This window comes from Berghia stephanieae, chromosome 15 (assembly GCF_034508935.2).
Source record: "Berghia stephanieae isolate SIO BIC M18660-M18661 chromosome 15, UCSD_Bste_1.3, whole genome shotgun sequence".
Classification (NCBI taxonomy): domain Eukaryota; kingdom Metazoa; phylum Mollusca; class Gastropoda; order Nudibranchia; family Aeolidiidae; genus Berghia; species Berghia stephanieae.
The window spans coordinates 23,469,265-23,478,692 of record NC_088374.1 but is presented as its reverse complement, the minus strand read 5'-3'; the positions used below and the strand labels follow the sequence as shown (position 1 = coordinate 23,478,692).

The 9,428-nt window shown below is 34.6% G+C and overlaps 1 long non-coding RNA gene across 1 annotated transcript; it reads left to right on the top strand.

The window, feature by feature from the left end:
- Window positions 1–1,602: 1,602 nt before the first annotated feature.
- LOC144960426 (uncharacterized) lies at window positions 1,603–9,214 on the top strand. Its single transcript, XR_013642850.1, has 3 exons — window positions 1,603–1,621; window positions 2,560–2,616; window positions 8,893–9,214. It is a non-coding gene; the product is annotated as an uncharacterized LOC144960426 (long non-coding RNA).
- Window positions 9,215–9,428: the final 214 nt, after the last annotated feature.

Here is a 9,428-nt window from a genome sequence, read left to right as displayed (position 1 = left end):
GCAACACTTAGTGTGTAGGACAAGCCACAAAGCCTGTTAGACGATATGACATTTTTTTTCAAACAGAGACAACGCTGTTAACGACCAGGTACCCATTCTACACATGAGTATGGTGAGGGAATGTTAATAAAGAACCATTTTCCACAGACTCACCTATTATATGCATCGCTCAGAGTGGAACTCGAACCCATGACATTCCAATCCTACATAAGAGTGCCATGCCACTAGCCCATGTAGCCACATAGTTTAGACACATAGCATATATTAAGGATGAATGTTCTGAAAATAAAATGAAGATTTTGTTGTTTCTGATAATTGCAGGCACAAGGTAATCTGACAAAAGATTCTGTCAACAGTTTTCTCAAATTGACGATCAAAAACCCAGGCGAGGAGGACACTGGAACATACGTCTGTCTTATGTATTATCTTGATGAAAATTTTCAAATGCATGAAATGAAGGTAGAAGTAAACGTTACTGTAAAAAGTAAGTTATTTCTATCTATCTTTCTCTCTTTATCAATCATTATCTTTCTCTCTATTTCTATCTCTCTCTCAATTTCTATCTCTATCGCTCTCTCTCTCTCTCTCTCTCTCTCTCTCTCACTCTTTCTCCTTCACTCTCTTTATCTCCCCCTGTCTCTTTCCCTATATATTTTCTTTCTGTGTGTCGGTTAAAACGTCAGAGACAGCAACAGATATCACACACAATCATCCATCAAACAATAATAGTCTTTGAGGTATGAAAATATTTAAAATACCAAAACATAGGATTAATAATGAATCCCAAATCATGTTGATTATTTTACCAGCATAAAATTGTTAGAATGACCGGCACTATTTTGTTCTACATAAAGTTTATAATTACATGACTATCGTATAATTTGTATAACTGTAAATCCATTAAACATTTGTACATTTTACAGATGAGGATATCACTGTAATTGTTAAATATTTGTTAGAGAAAATAACAACATTGGAAAAAAACGGCCAAGAAAAAGAGAAAAGCATGCAGGAAGAAGGTATGTATATCTATAAAGACTAAATCAAATGATGGATAATATTTTTTTTATTTCATTCATATTGATACACAACTATGTCACATTGTGATAAATTTTAGTAGAACATTTCACATGTTGAGACTGATAACGTACATGGTATATAACAACTGTTACATGTTAAGTACATGGAACCAAGCCGTTCACAAACGAAACTATCTTTACTTATTTCAGTCACCAAGCTCAAAGAGACAATTTCCATTCAGAAAGTTAAACTGGCCGAGCAGGACACAACATTGGTGGAGCAGGAGAAAAAACTAAAGGAGCAGAAGAAAGAAAATGAAAAAGGTGAAATATTTCTAGAGAGTAAATTGCATTTGATTTGCCTAATAAAATCATCGTTTCTCCACAGATGAAATCAATTCATTTATAATTTGCTTTGTCATTATTTTCTGTTCTGCTAAAAAGAAAAATCTGTTTTATTGTGAGTTCAGAAATCATTTCAAAACAAATAAAAAATAATATTAAAATTTGTTTTTATTTAGTTGGTTATCTGTATAAATGGATTAATTTTATACAGGATTTGGAAATTCAGAATTGCTATACAATGTCCTCACATGTAACAAGTTAGTGCTATAACAATCAATATAATCGCTTAAGTATTAACACGTTAGTAAACTATTTTATTGTCCAGTGCAGAGTTCTTGTTTTCTATCTATTCAATGTCAAATCTTAAATTGACAAAGGGGATGCATTGAAGTTTTGTGCATTGTATGATATCTTACGATAAATTACAAGTTTAGTTCTTAACAATTACTGTGAAATAATGTCTCATTTTAAAATCTCGAGTAGTCCTTTAATCTACCAAAATAATGAATTTGATAAAAATTAGAGTATTTAGACTTACACTGTAAATATGTAAATTTGACATTTAATATTTAATCTCTATGGGTCAATATAAAATAGACACTTCCTTATCTAAAGGAACAGGATACACACCAACATCAAAACAATGTAGCTTATGCCTGGAAGAAAAATATACTATAATCAAACAACCTCATGAAGCCACACTCAACATGAAAAGTGAGATCTACGGAAGGTGTCCCCATCGGCGTAAGTTCTTGTTAAGCAACTTTAAACCGGAACCACTTCAAGAAACAACAACAGTCAACAAAACAACTCAGTCCTGACGATGGCAAATTAAGCCTGAAACATTAATGTAGACTGTCTCAAACATTGTGGTAAATATTTTAAATAATAATAATTCGCTCCATTACTGCATGTCGAGCACTTTTCGTACCATATTTGTATCAAACACAATTCAATATATATATATATATATATATATATATATAATATATATATATAAGTATATATATATATATATATATATATATATATATATATATATAAAGTTATGATTAAATTGTTTTACTATTGCAACTATTACACACCCATGCAGTCCTATCATAATACGATATAACGATGACACAATAAAAAAAGCACGTTATTAACACTTTCTTAGAATTTGGATCTTAATGTTTACTTTTATTTTTATCTTCAGTCATTGAAGACATCGGCCACCTCCAGAACCAATCATCTCGCTTCCAAGAATACATGGGTATGTCAAGTATCAATGTTAATATATTTAAAGTGGAGTGTTAATTCAAATACACACAACACACACACATACACACACACACACACACACACATATATATATATATATATATATATATATATATATATATATATATATATATATATATATATTGAATCGTGTTAGATACAAGAATGGTACGAATAGTGCACGACATGTAACAATGTAGCGAATTAGTAATGTCATATTTACCACGATGTCAGAGTCAGTTAACATCGTCAGGACTGTCTAAAATAATAATAATAATTAAACACCTTCTAAAAGCCACACTCAACACGAAAATGGGATATTCAACAGCTGTCACCATAGAGGAAAACATAAACTAATCAACTACAAACCTACGTAACCACTTCAACAACCAATAACAACACACAAAAACTCAATGACAAGTAACACAAAGACCTGACGATGGCCGTAAGGCCTGAAACATCCATGAAAACTGACTGAACATCTTGGTAAATATTGCAATAATATATATATATATATATATATATATATATATATATATATATATATATATATATATGTGTGTGTGTGTGTGTGTGTGTGTGTGTGTGTGTGTACATGTGTCCAAAGACTTATTACTCTAAAACTTGTCTGCGTAGAAAAAGTCATATAGCTCTGCCAATTAGTCCTGGACCTTCACTATAGATATATATTACTACAGTAAACAAAATGAATATGTACTTACCAGACGTCATTGTTCCATATCTATATTTCAGAATCAAAACATTGAGTCAAGTTTTTCCTGTATTTTTTAAATGCATCAAACGAAATCACCAAAAGTAGCTCAAAAATTCATAGCTATTTTGACAGACCATTACAGCTAGTGAAATCTATTTGTAAAAACAATAAAAGAGACGGATATTCTAATTTTATTGAGATATACAGTGAATGTTTCGGTATTCTCATGTGCATAACTGACTCAAAGGTCTACTTTCCTTTAACATTTAATCAATTCAGATGAATATATATCAGGATATGTTAGAATGTGATTCTGTATTTGATATTCATGAATATCACCCATATGTCTATGTGGTCTTGTGGTATGACACTCGCTTTCGGATCGGATGGACATGGGTTCGAGCCTCGCTAGGCGCATAGTTGAATCCTTGTAAAAGGCTCTTTACTCACACTCTCTCAGCGTACACAGACGTAAAAGGAATACCTGGCCGTTAACAGCGCTGTCTATTTCCGAAAAAAAATGTAATTCCGCCTTTAATGGTTATGTGCTGGTGTTGGTCAGGGACACCTTGTAAAAGGCCTTGAGCACGTTGAGTGAATATCGCGCTATATATATATATATATATATATATATATATATATATATATATATATATATATATATTAATTTCATAAAGACGGTGTTCCACCAACTGGGATCCAGGCATTTGCAATTTTCTAAACGACATGTTACCAGATAGCACGATTGTAGTTCCTGGACTTGATTGCCTGGTCGCCTGGGTCACGGAGCATTTCTCTGTACGTCATTCATCTATGGGGCTACGTCAGAGATATTGTGCAATCAGCTCCCATTCAAGATGTTGGCACAATGTCCACGATAAAAGAAATACTATTGAATCCATCACGCCATAAAATATACAAAACACACAGGAAGAACTCGAATATAGGCTGGATTGACTTGTCTGTAACCATGGCAACCGTATCGATGCTTATTTAGTAAAAGATAGCGGTAAACAAAGTATAAAGCATTTATATATGCATAAGCCGGGGTTTAAAGTATATTGGCAGTAACGTTTTCCTGTCAGGGATGTTAGTAAACAGGGAAAAAAGATTTGGGCACACATTTTAACATATGAAACATATACAAACGGATATATAAAGTGTAACCTCTTTAGAAATTAAAAACAATGTTAAATAAAATAATGGAAACAACATGACCAACCGTTTCGACATTGAATACCAAAGCTGTATTTCTTCATATCGGGACTCAGGGATAAATGGGTAAGTAACTTGAGGAGCAGACATCTAAAGATTTTTCGCCAAGTCACAGTCAAGAAAATATAAATGAGTAAGACAGAATGTAAGGCAGGAAAAACTATCATGTCAGGAACATGAAGAGTAAATGAATAGAATAGAAGAATAGTAAACGAATAATGGTTGAATCCATTCTAATACCTGCACGATTAGAATTTATCCATAATAATAAACAGTCCACAGTCCCGTCATAGTCTGATTTACATACAACACTTTCAAGACAAGGCAGATGAACTCACATATAATACACATCCAGTTACAACATTCACAAAGCACTCTAGCACTAAAGTCTAAAATATCTAAGGGTAAAGTTAAACATTCTAAAATAGTTGACATAAATAAATTTAAAAAACACAGACTTCTCTATGGATGGAATAAAATGGTGTCTCTCATATTGTTATTGTTTTAGAAAGCTGTTTTTGGTGATTAGTTCTCACAATATTAAATCAGGCTTTAAACGTTAAAGCTTACACACAGTTTTGTGTATACTCCGATTAGCGCATATTGTGAGATTTTTATTTAAATGCATGGCATCAATTACAAGGAAAGGGAAATGGTTGTTTAAAAAATATACATATCTATCTCTCTCGTAAACCCCTGTTCATCTGTGGGTGTGTATGGGTGGGGGGAGGGTTGTGTATGGATGCCTGGGTGGGAAGGTATGGATGTGTGTGTGTGTGTGTGTTTGGGGGGGGGGGTATGTGTATTTGCACACTCTGACAAAACCATAATAATGTTTTATTAAAAGATGAAAATAGGCCTTGTGTATGGTTTTACATTTGGGTGAGAGAATAGAATAATGATAGCACATTTGATAAAGCTCTCATTTTATTGACAACGATATAACGTCAATAATTTGACTGGACGACGTGTTAACTACCACCCCCCCCCCCACTCACCGATTCAAACAACAGTATTTGAGCTGATTCCTTAGCCGTATTGGGTAATGTACTATGTGTCTAACGTCCTATCCAACAGGTAGCTTGTAATTGCTCATTTCCATTTAATACAGCAGCCTTATGGCCCTGGGATATAAATTACCGTATAGTGAGAAAAGGCGAGTAATCCAAGACTTCCATTTTAATCCGCAATTACTCGGACTTTTGTATTTTCCGCCTGTAGGTTATAAGTTGAGTGTTCTATCCACTAGACCACCATGCGTTACTCAAATACCATAGAAGGAACGAAGATCATGTCAATCGGTTCTTCTTATTATGTAAGTGAATAGTTCTTATTAAAACATATCTAGTAGCCTATGAATATTAATGGTTACACGCATTTTAACGTGTTGATATGTTTAATCTGACTGGCGAATATTTTGAGTATTTAATCTAAACACATAGCATCAGTAGATAAATATGACAAATATACTATTATAAGAAATACTGGATTATCTTAAATCAGGTGGGACGTGTAAACTGGGAATCGTTCAAACAATTGGATTGGGTATCTTCTTCTTCTTCTTCTTCTTCTTCTTCTTCTTCTTCTTCTTCTTCTTCTTCTTCTTCTTCTTCTTCTTCTTCTTCTTCTTCTTCTTCTTCTTCTTCGTCTTGTGGAAACCTCCAATATTATGGAGGATCACTCGACAGTTTGTAGGGTTTTACATTTTAAACTTGCTAAAACTCTGCACATAATACTAATTTTATTAAAAAAAATACATAGATTAAAAAGTCACGTTGTGAACACTAGCAATCGCGTGAAAGCATGTTGGCAATTGTTTTCAGCTGGGAGGCTATTCCATAGTCGGGCAGTGGAAGGGAAAAACGAATACATGTGGGGGTCTGTTTTTGATGTTGGGATGGTTACTCTTGCTGTGTGTCCTCTCGTATTTCTTGTGCCGATATCTTTTATGTCGTTTGGAAGTTTAAGGCACGAATTTTTGTAGTAGATCGTGTGGAACAATTTAAGTTTATCTATCTTTCTTCTCTTTTCCAGAGGTTCAAGGCCAATCCGTTGTGATATTTCAGACGCACTTGCGAAAGGATCGAATGTGTTTGTGATGCGTCTTGCTGTTTTTCTTTGGATGTTTTCTAAGGTGTCGATGTTTTTCTTTGTATATGGGTCCCAAATTGAGCTGCCATACTCCAAAATTGGTCTAACAATAGTTTTAAAAGCAAGGGTTTGAGTTGTGATCTTTTTAAATTGCGGGTGATGTAAGCGCTTGTTTGATTTGCCTTTGAAGCCAGGTGACATATGTGGTCAGTCCATTTGAGGTTTTTATCAAACTCAATGCCAAGGTATTTTGCTGTCTTTACATGTTCCAGGTTTTGACCATGAAGTTGGTATTCAATTGTAATAGGTGCTTTCTTATTTGTGATGGTTAGAACATTGCACTTTGATACGTTGAATTCAATTTGATTTATTGTTTCCCATTCTTGTAATTTAGCTAGATCGTCATTCATTGTTTTGCAGTCGTCTGTTGTTCTTATCTGATTATATAATTCTGTATCGTCAACAAAGAGGCGCACTTTTGACCTTATACCTCGTGGAAGATCATTTATGTACACTAAAAATAGGACAGGCCCAGGGACTGAGCCCTGAGGTACGCCCGATGTCACGATCCCGATAGTGGAAGTCTCGCCGACGACAAGAACTTGTTGGGTGCGACTGTCCAGAAAAGTTGCAATCCATTGTAATGTTTTTTTTTCCTGATACCAGCATCATACAATTTTTGGATTAACCGATGGTGAGGAACCTTGTCAAAGGCCTTGGCAAAGTAGAGTTGTACTAGATCAATTTGACCACCTTTATCAATAGCAGCTGACAGATCATGTGTTAATGATAGGAGTTGAGTTTGACATGAGTGGTGCTCCCTAAATCCGTGCTGTTCATCACAAAAAAACACTGTTAGTTTCGAGATAATCAGTTATTGAAGATCTCACTATATGATCCAACAGTTTGCAGCAAATGCAAGTTAATGGAATTGGACGGGAGTTTTGAGCCCTGCTTCTATCACCTTTCTTGTATATGGGTTGGACAGGAGCGTATCTGTTATCATGTCAACCTCTTGAATAAAACAATTATATTCCGTGTTCAGATCGTGTTTTAATAAAACAAATAGAAACAACACCGACATCATGGTCCAAATTGTCCATTGATGTTCACTCAGCAATGATTGGATGATACGATGAAATTTAAGTATGGCATATAGTACCGCAATTGTGGTTTATTTGAAAACTTTATTTTTAAATCGAGGGCGTCCTATTGGACAAAGGCATACCGAGAATTTGATTCTGCTGGAATGTAAAGGAAGTTATCGGATAGCTGGGTTTGTTTGACCTTGTTGAATTACATTTATCTTTTAAGTTGCGTCCTATCCTAAGGGGGGCAAGAAGCTTTTATCTCTGTTTAATAAAAAAAATAAAGAATTAAATCAAATAAAATGCCCCAAATAAAATTGTCAAAATTGTCTTTAGGGTCTATTCCAAGGGAAGACTGGAATTACACTCGTGTCAGCCGCAGAGCAGCGCCGCAAATTGAACTAGGGCGATGTGACTGGCTCAAGGCCACACAGCGGAGCGGCGGGTGATAGAATTTGATACCTTTCGGGTACGAAGCAAGGACCGTATACCTCGAAGCCACGTGGTTCAAGTGACTTTCTAAGACCACACAGATCGAACTCGGCACCTTTGGTGTACGAAGCAAGGACCGTATACCGCTGAGCCACGCTGCTCCAAGTCTGGATTTATCCTTGCGTCTTGATCAAAATGCTAAAAATAACAACTTTTTGACCAGTGAAGATCATACATACAACTGTTCAGGATATAACAATGATAAAATGCTTTATACAGTAGTATGTAAAAATATAATTCATATATCGTGAATTCATTGTGTACTCAGAAGTGTTTTATATGAAGTGATAGACTAGACTATACATAGTCAGGTTTTATTATCTATTGTATCCAGCAAAGTATATATAAACGTGTATTAATCAAATGGTTTTTACCATAAATAATATAATCATCAACATTAGCTTTATGATCATCATCATCATCATCATCATCATCATCATCATCATCTTCATCCTCCTCCTCATCATCATCATCATAATCATCATCCTCATCTCCATCACCATCCTCATTATCATCATCATCATCATCATCATCATCATCATCATCATCATCATCATTATCCCCAACATCATCGTCATCATCATCATCATCATCATCATCATCATCATCATCATCACCATCATCATCATCATCATCTCTAATACCATACCAAATAAAATCATTCCAGATCTGTCCCCAGTAGCCTTTAGCTACAGCTACAATGAAAACGACAACACAAAAGTAATTACTGGACAGACCCTTCTATTCACGGATCGAATCATGGATCTGGGTGGACAATATAATCCTTCCACGGGGATATTTACGCACCGATCAAGGGGATTTACGTCTTTCATTTAGTGGTTATGACTAATGGTGGTGACGGTAAGATTGACGTTTTGTGTCATTGTGTCGTGTGAGTTCTTTATGATGACGATTATGATGATGATGAAAATGGTGATAATGACGAAGATGGTGATGATGATGATGATGATTATGATGATGATGACGACGACGACGACGACGACGATGATGGTGATGATGATGATGATGATGATGATGACGACGACGACGACGACAACGACGATGATGATGATGATGATGATGATGATGATGATGATGATGATGATGATGATGATGATGATGATTTTGATATTGTTATTATTATTATTATTATTATTATTATTATTATTATTATTATTATTATTATCATTATTATTATTATAT